This window comes from Ictidomys tridecemlineatus, unplaced genomic scaffold (genome assembly GCF_052094955.1).
Source record: "Ictidomys tridecemlineatus isolate mIctTri1 unplaced genomic scaffold, mIctTri1.hap1 Scaffold_584, whole genome shotgun sequence".
In the NCBI taxonomy this organism is placed as follows: domain Eukaryota; kingdom Metazoa; phylum Chordata; class Mammalia; order Rodentia; family Sciuridae; genus Ictidomys; species Ictidomys tridecemlineatus.
The window spans coordinates 40,893-57,231 of NW_027523953.1; the positions used below are offsets into that span (position 1 = coordinate 40,893).

At 31.5% G+C, this 16,339-nt stretch overlaps 1 pseudogene; it reads left to right on the forward strand.

Annotated features, from left to right (window-relative positions):
- Positions 1-16,339, forward strand: part of LOC144374126 (sodium/calcium exchanger 1-like) — a 104,004-nt pseudogene that overhangs the window by 23,148 nt on the left and 64,517 nt on the right.

Below are 16,339 nucleotides of genomic sequence, written 5' to 3' on the forward strand. Positions count from 1 at the left end.
ATGCTGATTTTAAGTCCTTTGGTTATAGAAGCAGGAGTAGGATAGTTGGGTCAAATGGTGGTTCTATTCCTAGTTTTCCAGAGAATCTCCATACTGCTCTCCAGATTGTTTGCACCAATTTACAGTCCCACCAGCATTGTATGAGTGTGCCTTTCCCCCCCATATCCTTGCCAACGCTTATTGTTGTTTGTATTCTTGATAACTGCCTTTCTGACTGGTGTAAGATGAAATCTCAGAGTAGTTTTGATTTGCTTGTCTCTAATTACTAGAGATGTTGAACATTTTTTCCTGTATTTGCTGGTCAGTTGTATATCTTCTTCTGAGAAGTATCTGTTCAGCTCCTTAGCCCATTTATTGACTGGGTTGTTTGTTTGTTTTTTTTTTTTGTTAAGTTTTTTTGAGTTTGTTATATATCCTGGAGATTAGTGCTCTCTCTGCTGTGCGTGTGGCAAAAGTTTGCTCCCAAAATGTAGGCTCTTTTTTTCACCTATTGATAGTTTTTTTTTTTGATGAATGTGTGTGTGTGTGTGTGTGTGTGTGTGTGTGTGTGTGTATCACATATATAATTATAATGCACTAATTAAAATAACAAGGTTTAAGAGGGTAAAGGAGGATAGAGAAAGGGAAGGTATTAGGGAATGAGACTGATTAAATTATATGCATATATGAAGATGCCATAATGAATAATACACTATTATGTATAATTATAATGTACTAATAAAAATTTTAAAAAGTTGGAGATGGAAAGAAGTGGAGAAAAGTAGAATTCATTCAACATGATGATGCGGGAATTGAAGAAGGGAGGTACTGATAAATGTTTCTTAAATTTCTGACTTGGTTAGCTTTGCTTTATTTACTAAAACAGGAAAAAGTTTTGAAAAAAAATCAGAATTCATTTTGAATCTGGTAGTTTTTATTTTCATGTCTTTATTATATAATCGCATGTGGTTTAATGATAGAGATATGATCTGAGATAAGTATCAGATGACTTGGTCATGGTCTGAACATCATAGAATTTACTTATTGAAACCTACAGGTATAGCCATTTATACATTTAAAGTGTATGGGTTGTGTGTGAATGTTTGTATAGAGTGGGGGATACTGGTGTGGAGAGAGAGAATAATCTGCTGCTCTTGGAGTGGTAATGATCAAGCACAAGAGGAAATGATGCAATAAGGAGATGTAATAAACACAGGATATTTGATGCTGCTGCTGCCATGTAACAGGGCATACTGTTTTATAGTAAACTTTTTTAAAAAAAAATAAACCAGAAATAAAAAACTTGAAAGTAGTGATAATAGTTTTTCAGCTCCATTATGGGGATCACCATTGTTTGAGATCTGTTTTTGACCAAAATATCCTTATGCAGCACAGTTTACACAACCACCAGTTTAATATTATAGTTGTGGTGATAACTAGAAGTACAGAATCCTAGGATTAATCACAAGCTATTCACTGGGTAGGTGGAGTCTTTATGGTAAAAGCCTCACTTGTATTGCAACTAAGGGACTTTAGAAAGCAGTGGCCTTGGATTTTATAACTCAGGCCAATACAATTGTGTGTCAAAGCAATAAAGGAAAAATCCTTTTTCTAGGGGGGTACTACAGAGAGCTTAGATTGTTCTGACCAGTCCTTCTCTATCTGCAGGACCTCACACTCCTGAACTGTTGTAGTTATTCTTGGAACTATAATTGAGAAAGAGGGGAGATCTGGGTCGTCTGGGGACACTTGGAGAATTGTTCTGTAGTTCTCATATACTGTAGGATAGATCTCTTTCCTGGCTTCAGGTAATTTCCTTTCAGGATATGATCATCCAGATCTCTAGATTTTCAGTTTTCTCTATGCATAATTATTTCATCTCTAGCACTTTGCCATGTGATTCTAGCTGTGTTGGTTACCTTGCCTCTACATGTGTTCACCTCTTCTATCCCTCATCCTTGAATGTTTATCAAGGTAGTGGAGTGGAGTAGTCATAGGGCTCACCTTACTTGTTTCTTGTCTCTTAAACACATGTGCCTTTTATTTCCTGATGGCCAGTGTCCTGAAAATTATTTCTTTTTGTTTGTTTCTGTTAGGTGGGTAAATCCAGTCCCTGTTGCTGCTCTGTCTTTGCCCAAAATGGAAGATATACATATATATATTTTAAGCAGTATGATATTGACAAGAAAAATTCTTGAGGGATAAATGTAGTGATCAGGTTACCCTTATATTTCTATGAAGTTGTCTCAAAAATTAAGTAAAGATTTTTAGTATATGTGTGGAAGCCAAAATGGACTTAACCATTTTTTTTTCTAGCCTTAGAAAATGTACTTCATCTCTCTTTGTTGTTGAAATTAAAATGAAGGTTTTTGTAAATTCAGTGTATACTAAAAGGAGTTAATGGTTTTAATAGATGACAAATTTGACCAATTGAAAAATAAAGGTCCCATGAATATCTTTAACATACTCTAAAATTAAGGTTATGCGTAAAATAGCTCCATGATGACAGCTAGCATTTCCCAGGTGTAGTTTGAAAATTTTCTAACTTTTACCTAATATTTGTTTTCTCAAAATGTTTAGAAGAAATATAGAAAACTAAGTACTCTTTCCTACTTTAAAGTCACATATTCTAATTGAATACATTATTTGTAATAATGAAATGAAATATCTAAATTGGATGTCTTTTTAAAAGGTTGATTTTATTTGTATAATCTCCCACAGAAAGAATGAAATGTTTTAGTTGCGTTTTGATAAAAAATATTTGGAACTTGAATTAATACATTGTATACTAGTAGTAATGATAATTATAGGTCAAAGTATAAATTGTAACCTTATTTTTTCACACTGTTATTATGCTTTTGCCATCATTTATCAATTGTAGTCATATTTCCCCCATAAAATCCCAAATTTAACTGGATTACAAATAAGTGTTCAAAGTATGATACTTGGTTTAAGTATTTGGAGATTTTGCATTGCTTAAGTGAGTGGATATAGTGTTTTTAGAGGATTGACTGTAGTTTTATTTATAATTCTTTTTACCCTTTCCCTGATTGTTTCAGAAATGAAATGTTCTGATTATAATCAATTATCATGTCAAGTATGAGAAGGTCTTTAGTAATTTAATTGTAAATTGGTCTGTGGGTTGTGATAGAGACTACATGATAGGTAATAGGATTCACAGTCCAACGTAAAGCTTGGTCAGTAGCGGCAGTTAAAAGAAAATAATTAGTGTGGAAGGCCAGGAGAAATTGGGTGAGTTCAGAAGAAATAGTAAGACTTCTGAGAATATCATAAACTAGTGCATTGTAGGTTAGAGATATCAGAGATAAGCAAAATATGCAAATGAGAGAGTACTTGGACAAGATCAGGACTGGAACAGTGGGAAGGGGCTAACTTTAAGAATAGAGATTTGCTACAAATTTTTATGGAGGTAATTTAAATCTCTTATAGACCAACCCAAGAAATGTCTACAGCCCTTGGCCCTTTGAGCCAAAGGGCTCTGAACCCGTATCATTTGGCTTATTATATAAATTTTGGAAACTGCTGCTTTGAAGGTAAATTTTGTATTCTTCTTAGGCCAATTGGGTGCTTGTTTATGAAGTATTACTTTCTAGTTTCAGTTTGTCTCTTATACTTAGGTAATTTATTGAGTAATGAATGCTTCTTTTTCTCCTTTGTTCTCCTTTAGTCCCTTTGGAATGGTGAACTTTGTGTTAAATAAATTTTTTTGAAAATCATTTTTACATGGTCAGATCTATAGCATTTTATTAACCTAACCTCCCAGAATATTGGTTGCATAAGCCTAGAACATAGGATATGTATAATATGCTAAATATACATCAAAATCAGATTTATGCTGTTTAGAAAAACTTTCATGAATTTGTTTTTAGAAAATGACCATATATATAACATTGGAATTAAGGACATGTACTAAAAGCATATGGCTGAGTCTTAGCATCTTGAGCTCTACCTAGTTCATACTTTGTAATTTGTCAAAAATAAATATAGCCTAGATTTTTAAGTCAGTTGGAATTCTAAATTGGTAATTAGGGATAAAAAACTACACTTAATACTATGCATTGTTTTTATGTATTAACATGTAATCTGTGTTTATCTCTCAGCATTTATATATTTGTATGTATTTGCGCACACTTTCCGTGGTCTGGCATTGATACTTTCAAGGTATCTTGAAACTAATTTTTCACATAAGTTGTTTTTTTCTAAGCTTCAATAAAAATAACATCAGATTACCTGTAAATTTCAAGAGCTTCTGGTTAAATAAATCTGACTGAAAGTAGAATTTGGAGGGTATTATGTAATTGGTATTTTATGTGATTATCTAGAACTTCATCTCTTCCTCATCTTCCTACTGCAATCAAATGTTTATTAATTGATATGTTAAAAGTCTGCCAAATCAGGGGAAGGTACAGATATTTTACCTATATCTCCTGTCCCAAACATTTATATCCTCTTCATTATCAACATCCCTACCAGAGGGTACATTTGTTATAATTGATGAACCTAGAATGACATAATAATCACATAAAGTCTAGTTGGCTTTAGTGTTCACTCATGGTGGTGCACTTCTATGAGTTTGGATAAATGTCTAATGTGTCCATCATTTACAGTGTTATATAGAATAGTTTCACTGCCCTCAAAATCCTGTTTTCTTCATATTCTTCTCTCCATCTCTCCCTATCCTGGAAACCATTTGTCTTTTTACTGTCTTCATAGTTTTGCCTTTTCTAGAATGTTGAATAATTGGACTTGTACAATATATAAGCTTTTCAGATTGACTTCTTTTACTTAGTAATATGCACTTAAATTTCCTCCATGTTTTTTCTTGGTTTGAATAGATCATTTCTTAGCACTGAAAGATACTGCATTGTCTAGAAATATCATAGTTTATCCATTCACCTGTTGAAGGTCATTTTTCTTGATTATGAGGTTTGGCACTGAAGCTTCTAAAATAAATTTGTACAGTTTTAAAAAAAATTATTATTTTTTGATTGTGTGTGTGTGTGTGTGTGTGTGTGTGTGTGTGTGTAGACACAAGTTTTCACCTTCCTTGGATATATACCAAGGACAGAGATTGCCAAATCTTGCCTTTAAGAGTATGTTAATTTATAAATAACTGTCCGATTGTCTTCCAAAGTGACTGTGCCATTTTATATTTCTGTCAGTAGTAAATGAGTGTTCTTGTTGCTCCTAATCCTACTTAGCAGTTGATACTATGAGCGTGCTAGATTTGTCCATCTGGTACATGTGTAGTGCTATTCCATTATTTTCATTTGCATTTCTCTGTTGATACATGGTGTATATCACATTTTTATTTACTTAATTGTCATTCATATATCTCCTTTAATAATTATTTTTCAGTTGTACGTTAACCCAGTATCTTTATTTCATTTTTATGTGGTGCTGAAGATTGAACCCCATGCCTCACGTGTGCTAGGCTAGCACTCTACCACTGAGCCACCCCCCAGCCCCTGATGTATCTTCTTGATAGGAGCTTTGATAAGATCTTTGGCCCTTTAAATAAATAATCAAGTTGTTTGCTTTCTTGTTAATGAATTTTATGGAGTTTTTTGTATATCGTGGATAACAATCCTTCATCAGATACATCTTTTGCAAATATTTTCTCCCATTTGCTTGCTTATCTTCCCATTTCTGTTACATTAATGATGTCCAGATTATCAATCATTTCTTTTATGAGTCCTGTCTTTGGTGTATGTAAAAAGTCATTACCATGCACAAGGTCATCTGGATTTCTTCTTCTGTTATCTTCTTTTAGGAGTTTTATATTTTACATTTAGATCTGTCACACATTTTGAATCACATTTGTGAAGCATATAAGGTTGTATCTAGATTCATTTTACTTGCATGGAAAAGTTCAAGTGTTCCTGTATCAATATGAAAAGAATGTATTTGCTCCACTGTATTTCCTTTGCTCTTTTGCCACAGATCATTTGACTATGTTTATGTTAATCTATTTCTTGACTCTGTATTCTGTTCCATTGAATCTGTTCTTTTGCTAATACCATGCTGTCTTGATTGTTGTAACTATGGTAAATCTTGAGGTTGAAGGTTGGGTTGTGTTCCCCAATTTTGTTTTTTACCTTGAAAGTTATATTGGCTATTCTGGATCTTTTATCTCTCCAAATAAACTTTAGAATAAGTTTGTCCAGATCCATAAAATAATTTGCTGCGATTTGGTTTGATATTACATTGAATTAGTAGATCAAATTGTGAAGAACTTCCATCTTGACAGTGTTACATCTTATTATTCATGAATATGAAGTAACTCTCCCTTTATTTAGTTTCTTCTTTCATTAGAGTTTTATAGTTGGCTTCATATAAATTTTGTAAATATATTGTTAGATATTTTTCTAAATATCTCATTTTTTGATTTTGCTCATGTTAGTATTGTGTTTTTAATTTCAAATTCCACTTGTTCATTGCTGATATTTGGGAAAACATTTGAGGTTTGTTTTTTACCCTGTGTCCCACCTTTTACTATTATGACTTATTAGTTTGAGGAGTTTTAATTGCTCTTATTGATTCATTTGGATTTTCTATATAAATGATCCATGTGATCTGAGAGCAAAGACAGTTTTATTTACTTTTTCCAGCATGCTTTTAATTTCTTTTTCTTATTGCATTCGCTTGGGCTTGAGAGTGAATGGTCAGAGGGGACATCTTTGCTTTTTATTTAGTGGGAAAATATTTATTTCCTCATCATTAGATATGATGCTAGCTTTTGGTTTTGTTTGTTTTTTGATGTTCTTTATCAAAAGTTGTAAAAGATCTCCCATTTTCCTGGTTTCCTGAGAGTTTTCTGTTTATCATAAATAGGTTTTGAATTTTGTCAAATGCTTTTACTGCATCTATTGATATGATTATTTGCTTTTTAATCTGAGCCAGTTTTTATGATGGGTTACATTAATTACTTTAATTGATTTTCAAATGTTGAATCAGGTTTGCATACCTGGAATAAATATCACTTGGTTGTGTTGTGTTATTCTTTTTTTACATTGTTGAGTTGGGTTTTCTAACATTTTGTTGACGATATTTCAATCAATGTTCATTAGAGATAATATAGTCTGTAGTGTTCTTGTAATGTGTATTGTGACTTGGATATGAGGTATCCCCCAAAAGCTCCTGTATTAATGTGGAAATGTTTGTAGGTGAAATAATGAGGTTATAAGAGCTGTACTAATTAGTCTATCCTAGTTTGAGTGAATTGAGTGTTAACTATGGGCAGGTGGGGCATGGCGGGAGGAGATGGTTATTGAGGCTATGTCCTAGAAGTATGCATCTGTCCTGTGGCCCCTTCCCCTGCTCTTTTTCTCTATATCAGTCTTTCTTGTTTCTGCCATGAGCTGATAGATTTCCTCTGCTGGGTTCCTCTCTCAAGAAGTGCTGCTACCTGATGCCTTAGCCATCTATGGACTTAGACCTCTAAAACTGTGAGCTCCAGATAATTTTCCCTCCTCTGTTTTGTTCTTATTAGGTATTTTGATCACAGCAATGCCAAAGCTGACTAAAACAATGTCTTCATCTGGTTTTGGTATTAAGGCAGTGTTGGTGGCATCAAGTGAGTTATGAAGTGTTCCCTTTGTCCTTTGAAAGAAAATACAGAATTGGTATAATTCCTTCCATAAATGTTAGTAGAATTCCTCTCTGAGCCTATTTGGGCCCAATGCTTTCTCTTTTGGAAGTCTATTAATTATTGATTTAATTTCTATCATCAATGTAGGCCTTTTTAGATTGAGGATATTTGCCTATCTGTTCATAAGAAATATTAGTCTGCAGTTTTCTTGTACTCTCTACTATGGTTTAGATATGAGGCGTCTCCCCAAATCTCTCTTTGGGTGTGTTTTTGCAGATTGTGTTTTCCAAGGGATTGGTCCATTTTTATGTAGTTTATTAAATTTGCGACATACAGTTATTTTTAGTACTACTTTTAATCCTTTTACTGTCCTTGGAATTTTTAGTGTTATCATCTTTTTTTTTTTTTAATTTCAGCTCCACTTTTTCCTTCTTTGATAATCTCCCTTTCTTTGTATAGAGTGAATTTAGAACTTATATTACTTTCGTTCTCTCTAAAGAACTTCTTTTAGCATTTCTTGGAAGACAGATTTATTGGCAACACATTTTCCTAACTTCTTTGGCAGGTAAAGTCTTTATTTCTCCTTCTCCTTTGAAGCATGTATTTTCGGGCATGCAATTCTGGAGGTTTTTTTCTTCTTTCAGCACTTTGTTTCACTCCCTTGCCATCTTTTTTTGTATGGTAAGAAATCAGATGTAGTTCTATCATATCTTTGTTCCTCTAATAGGTAAATAGGAAGGAAGGCAGAAAGGTTGGCAGACAGGGGAGGGAGGAGAATGTGAGAGATAGTGAGGGCAGGTTGTTATTCAGTACTTTATCTTTGATTTTTCTATAGTTTGAAAATAATATTCCTGGTGATTTTTTTATTGTTGTTTTTTAATGGCACTTATCCCTTGGTGTTTTTAGAGCTTTTAAGTGTATTGTTTTTTCTCTGACATTAATTTAGGGAAATTTTCAGTTATTCTTGTTTCAGAGATTTCTTTTACTTTCCCTCCTCTTAATCTTTGCCTTTTGTTTTTCTGATTAATATATGTTAATTTTTTGTAATTGTCAATAGTACTTGTATTTTCTGTTCTGTTTTTTAATTTATTTTAGTCTTTGTTCTCTTTGCCCTTCATTTTAGAGGTTTCTTTTGATAGCTCCACAGGTTAGAGATTTTTTCCTCAGCTGTGTTCTCTCCACTGATAAACCCATCAAAAGCATTTTAACTTTTTGTTGGAGTGCTTTTGATCTCTATCATTTGGTTTTGTTTCTTAGGATTTCCATCTCTCTTTTTACATTGCATATCTGTTCTTGTATGCTGTCTACTTTATTCATTGGTGCCCTTGGCATATTTATTGTAGTTGTTTTAAATGCCTAGTCTCAGTTCCAACATCCCCTGTTATGTGTTTCTTATGCTTGTTTTAGCTCCTTAAACTGTGTTTTTCTTCTTTTAATTATGTCTTTTAATTTTTTTCTTTTGAAATCCAGAAATCATGTACCAGGTTAAAGGAACTTTAGTAAATAGGCTTTAAATAATGTGGTGGCAATGCATTCTGTCCTCCTTTAATTAGGTTTCAGTCTTTCAGTGAGCCTGTGTTCCTGGACTGTGGACTGTGTAAGCAAGTGTTCTTCAGGTTTTTCTTCTCCTTTTAAAGGTGGGGCAGAATACATATAGTTGAGGTACAATTGGGAATTTTCTTTTTCTCCTGGATCAGTTAGCCTCTGATAAAACCCCTATATGTTAAACTCCGGATAACTAGTTTGTTCTGAGAGTAGGTCTTGTGTCAGAACATAGTGCTTTGACATATTTCAAAATGGCTCCTTTTCTTTTCCCTTGCTATTTATGGTGAAAAACTGGTGAGTTCCTACAGACAGAACTCAAAAATGTGTGAGTCTTCCCCCATGACTGAGGCCTCATAAAGTTTTGAACTCTGGGTTGTGCATTTTGGATCTTTAGCAGTTTGTTAATTACAGCTCAGGTTTTCCTGTCCCTGCAGTGGTTCCCACTGCAATTTCTACTGTTGAGACTGCACGAATGAGCTGACTCCCTTTGCTCACTTGTTGTTCCAGTCTTGAAGGCAGTGACTTTTTGTATGGATCCAAGAAGTGTTGATTTTTTAGTCGGTTCACTTATCTTTAGGATGTAATGGCTACTTAGAATTTTCTCATGTGTGGAACTGGAAACTAGAAATATGCTATGCCTTTTTATTGAAATTTTTCATTTGCTTAAGTGACCTTTTAAATTTGTTTCAATCGAGACATACAATATTTTGTTACAAGATTTTCCTACTTTGGAATTAATCGAAACCAATATGTTATGTTTTGTTCCATTGCACATTGGACCATAAGAATGGATGTTAAAGTACATTTCATCAGGTTAAATTTCTATGCTTTAGATTGGTAGTGGGTTTTTCAAAGTCAGTTCATTTACAATAAGATGCCTTTTTTGACACACACACAAACACACACACACACACATATATCTATATCTATATATATATATAGATATAGATATATGTATATTTATATATATATTTATTTGAAAATTTTACTGTGGTTGTATGATTTAGAAAAACTTCTTGATGGGATAGTCTTTTACATCTTAAATATTAATATCTTCTTAAAGATTTATAGTTTGGTATAGTAGAATAAAATTTATATAATTTATAAAATTTATATGATTTTATATAAATGTTACAGTGCTTTTGTTTTAAGATTATTTTGTAAAGCATTTGTGTGACCTCACTTGTTGTCTTAATACATATTTTTATTAAATTGTCATTAATTCATGAGAGACCATCAAATTGACAGTAGGGAGAAAAATGATCTTTTTAATGAAAGCAAAAGTAAATATTATTGGTGGGAATAAGATTAATTAAGAAAGATGTTGATTCAGCAAATATCACCAAAGATATAGCCAGGAAGAGATTATGCATACTTTTGCAGTCACACTGAGTGCTTTGAATTGCTTGTGTGCTATTTTATTGTCATTTCACTTGTCAAACTTTGCAAAGAGAGAAATTAAGTATTTGTTTCTTTCTCTTAAGTAAATTGCTTATATTAACTTTAAAGTACCTTCACATAATTGCTTTATTTTGATCTTTGATTCCAAATCCTCAGGCTTCATGTGCCTTATTTGCAAAATAATGATAATAATTGTGCTATTATTTTATAATAAAAATATTATCATTGTTATAAAAAAGTAAGATGTTGAATTATTGAATTAGAATAAAATCAGAAATGAATTTATTGAAGGATAGATGGATTAGAATAGGATGTTGGTAGGCTTAGGAAATATGAAAAGAATGTTAATTCACTGGAAAGATGAAAGATGAGTAGTGATTCTTACAGTTTATTGTATAAATTTCTTTGGTAAAAGCTTAGCATTATTGTTTTTTTTTTTTATTGGTTGTTCACAACATTACAAATCTTAGCATTATTGTGACCAATAAATTTGTTAGGGATATAAAATGTTTTATTATTTTTTGTTTTTTCTTTATGGATTATAGGTTTTATTTCCATATAATTTATCAAGTGGACTATAGTTTTTACATCTCACATTTTACATATACTTATAAACAGTATTTTGAGCTTATTTACAGATGATTTCTCCTGGCGATAGGAAAAAGAAACGCAGTGGTTTGAGATACATAGTATAGTGTTAGCAGTTGGACATACAAGTAACTATCTTTGTGACCTTGTGCAGATAGCCTAATCTTTATAAAGGTGCTTGTGATAGTTGCTGTTTTACTGGATTATTGTGAAGATTAAGTTTTTTATATGTGAACATATATATATTATGTGTGTATCCTTATCATTTATTATTTACTATATTTGTTTTATTTGAATAAAAACAGGCACCAGAAATTGCCCATGGAAAAATAGGATTAGCATAAATTAAAAAGACAAAAATAAAAATAAGGGTAAATGAAACTTTAAAATTATTAGAGTGGGAGACTATCCTATGATGTCATGTTAGAGAAGTGCTTTTTTTAAAAAAATTTATTAAGTACTGGGGATTGCACGCAGGAGCACTCAACCATTGAGCGACATCCCCAGTCTTTTTTATATTTTATTTAGAGACAGGGTCTTGCTAGTTGCTGAGGCTAGCTTTGAACTTGCAACCCCCTTGCCTCAGCCTCCCCAGGCACTGGGATTAATGGTGTGCACCACCATGCCCAATAAGAAGGGCCTTTAAAATAAAACCCAAAGAGATTATGAATTGTAGAGGAACATATTTAACTTGACTGTATTAAATAACAAAATTTGTGAGATAGAGTATATCGTAAATGGATTTATATATCAAGTCATAGAAGATAGATGCCATACATGTAAATAATTAATATTATTAATACATTACTAATTTATTACCAAGATAGAACAATTACAAAAAAATAAGACAATCCCACTGAAAAATAAGTAGTCTGAAAAGAAAGTGTATAGTAGAAACCTGATTGATTAGTAAACATTAATATGTGTAATATCATTGATCATCATGGATATGAAAATTACAAGGTTGAGATACCATTGTTACTTGTCTGTCTTGCAAAAAGTTTAAAAATTATGAAAGTGCTAGAATTGATAACTATGAGAAAATGGGGACATCTACATTGCTAGTAAGAGTATAAATTAGTATACAATTAGCCCTCTGTTTTTGTAGGTTCCATGTCTTTAGATTCAACTAGTTGTACTAGCAAACAAGCAAAAATTGTTTAGGTACTGAGTATGCACAGACTCTTTTCTCCTGTTGTATTCCCTAAACATTACAGTATAATGGCTATTTATGTAGCATTTACATTGTATTAGGTATTATAAGTAATCAAAAGATGATTTATTAAAGTACATGGGGAAGTATACAGAAGTTATAAGCAAATATTATACCATTCTAAATAAGGATCATGTGAGCATTTATGGATTTAGTATTTATGGATCCTCTAAAGTTACTAAGGGACCACAGTAATTAGTCTGGAAAAGCAGTTTGGCTAGATCTTATAATTGGTTATTACATTTTTATATGCCATAGGCATTATATGTCATAGTCTGGTAAATAAACCTCTGTGAACTTCTTTACAGAATAATTTTTAAATGCATAAAATAGAATTTGTAGATAACCCTACTGAAATGTAGTTATCAAAATATAAAACAATATAGTAATTTTTATTAATTAGTAATACAAATCTAATAACTGAGCTATAAACATTGTGATTTCAAGAGAGTGATGAGTATAAACCATATTTTGAACCATCAGCAACAAATGGGATAGAGTAGGAAAATATCTATCATTTCTATTGGTTATGAAGTGGCAGGTACTGCTAATTCTCCTCTGTTTTTGTGCTTCTACTTAAAACTGAAATGCTAACTTTTAGTTAGAAATTTGTGAAAATGAAGCCTTTCTTATCCCTTCCATTGTTCATGAATTCCTAAATTATAATCATGGAAAATGTAGAGTCCCAGTTTAAGAACCTTGTAGAATGTCTCACTCATGAACAGTACCAATCGTTATAACTTTGGTTTTTTTTTTTTTTAAATTATTCTTATAAACAAACAAAAACGGAAAAACCTGTGACCATTATTAAGAGAAATGAAAAGATTTAATGTGATATATAAATATGATGAAGTGCTCTACAGCACTGGGAAAAACTGAATTATACTTATGTGTCAATATGCATAGGTTTCTTTTTTTTTGGTACCGGGAATTGAACCTCGGGCACAACTACTGAGCCACATCCCCAGCCCTTTTATTTTATTTTATTTTGGAACAGAGTCTCACTGAGTTGATTAGGGCCTCGATCAATTGATAAAGACTGGCTTTGAACTCAAAATCCTCCTGCCTCAGCCTTCCACGCTGTTAGGATTACAGTGTGTGCCACTGCGTCTGGCTTCAACATGCATATGTTTCTGAAACAGAAATTTTAAATTAAAAGTTTCAGTATGATATTTTAGAAGTTTGTTATATAAATTAAAACGTCAAATTAAAAACAAATCTTATTATGTTTTTATATATAAAGATAGATTTGAAAACAATAGTATTTGTTCCTGACTGGGAGATAGGAAAATAAGATGGGATAAAGAAGATCAAAGGTAATTGTACTATTTTAATTCTCCATGTTTAAACAAATCATAACAAAACAAAAAAGCCAGGTATATCGCAAATAAAGAAACCTGAGTGGTGGATGCTTGAGGGTTTATTTTTATTTTTTTTGTAGTTTTTAATTAAAACAGCTCAAAGTTTCTAAAATAATGATTATAATCTGAAATTTTTATAGTAAGAAATAAATATTGCAATGAAAAAGAAGTAGCATCAAGATATGTTAGAAATTACCAAGAAATTATAAAGATTTCTGTCACATTGCTTCATGTATGGGTTGATCAAGTACATAATTACAGAATTGATATTTTTAAATTAATGTTAAGTTTTATTTGCTTTTTACTTTTTAAAATTTGAAATATAAAAGAAAGCCTTGAATAGTCTTTGATTATGGTAGCTGAATGTGGTTAGGTACTCCCAACAACTTAATAGCTCTAAATATATCCATTTTTGGAATCTTTATCATCAAAAACAACAAACAAACAAAAAAGCCAAAACAAAAACAACAAAAAACAAAGCTCAAAACTTTTATCTTACTACATGCAGGAAAACTATTATATTTGTTGGATTTATATTGGTTTCTTGTATCTCTTCTTTCTAATGGTTCACTAAATTAGATTTGAAATATCTGGAATTGCTTTCTTCAGTTTCTTAGCAAAGAGATACATGAAATTCTTATTATTGAAGAACTTCTGATTTATACTGCAGGTCATTTTTTTTGAAATAAACTAAAATGTTAGTCAATAAATATGAATGTAGTAGTAACTGTGCAAGTTAGAATACAAAGAAACATCCTCACTTTTTCAAATAGCATTCTGATCCTAGTAAGAATTAGATTGAACTGAAGTGAGCATAGCTTCCAAAACAGTGCAGTCAGTCAATATATTGGAAGATGAGTATAGGAGCAGCACAAAGACATACAGTTCCTGATGCCAATTCCTAGATGAATCAAAATTTCTTGACTTTTCACTACTATCTTTTGGATATTTCTTGCACTCTCTCTCTGTAATTGACAATTCTGCTGCTATATTGTTCATAGGTGATAACTTTTTCAATAATATAGACATTTATAAAGTAGAAATATACATAGCTCTATAATCTTCTATGGAAATAAACCATTATCAATTATCAATGTATCCTTTCAAATTTTAGCTTATATATAAAAATGTTAGTGAATAAGTACATATGTGTATTTTTAAAATATGAATTGGTATGTTAGTGTCCTTAAAAATAGTTTTTAGCTGATAAATAACATTTATTGAATTACTTAAATTTTGGATACCCTGTTAAATAAGAGGTATTGTTAAATAAATATATTAATATTTTATGTACTGTATTATGTTCTAACCAAACTTATTTTGTAGGCACAAATATTATTTCCTAATATTTGCAATTATAAACAGTGCTGCAGTGAATATCCTTTTACATAAACATTTGCATATTGCTTTATTTCTTTAGATTTCATAGATATAATACTAAAGGATGCACATCTTTAAATTTTATATGTCTTAATGTGCATTATTTTTATGTGTATTGATTTCATCAGTGTATGTACATATTGTGTCCCATGATATGTTTTTAAACATTTTCACTGGTATTTAGGATAGAGCATATTTATTTATTAAATCATGTATGATTTTATAATATTTTACCTACTAAATATTACCACTAAATATTGTATTGTATGTAAAGACTAATTCCAAGTTTTAATGATCTGCTTTCATCCTGGCTCCTGTCTCTGATCACAATACCAAGTGTTTTGCCACAAGGGATTAGGGGAGGTTGTCTGATCCAAAGAAATATGCATTGTTAGTAAATTGTTGAATTACTTAGTTCAGGAACTATCTGGTCATTAGAGATTCAGTGAAGAACAAAGTCATAGTTCTGAGCTTTCAGGAATTTATAATTTAGTGATAGAAACTACTAAATATCTTAAAATAGTCAACTTTTTAAAAAACTACTGTTATAGAATAACTATTAATGCCCTAGTTTCCATCTCCACCTCTAAATATTTTATAAATTGCTATAAATTTGGAAACTAATGTATCATATCCAAAGTGACCATATAACTTACTCAAACTGGAATATTTTTGAGAGAGTAAGAGGAGGTGCTATTATTAATAGCTAGGTAGAGATTCCAAGTGCATTTTGTAGTTTGGGGCTTCCAAGACAAACCAAGATTGTCTATAATATTAATTACTAGAGTTGGTAGTTTTATATTTTAATTTACTTGTATTCAAGAAGCATTATACTTACTAACATTTAGTATTCTACTCCAGAGCTTATTTTGTGAGTTCTTTATTTTGATTCACCTCTTCATGGAATTCCATCCATAGTTTTTCCTTTCCTGAATACATTTATTTCTTGGTTAGATTTTAACCTCAAGTAGTTTTTCTCTCCATAATGGTCCAATGTGCACAGAATTTATTAAGTTTTGCCTTAGATTCGTTTTGTACTTGTTATAAAGAATACATTTCAAGATGAAATGGTTATTTATGCTGAAGTGATACATGGAATGGTAGTCAGGTATTTGAGTCTGTCCTGGGCCATGTGATTAGAATATTGTCTCTAATATGATATATTCCACACTAAGTACCATATAAGACATTCCTTTGGACATTTTATTGCTTTTGGGAGCAGTACAGATGGCAATTAGTAGGTAGTTTGATACTTTTTGG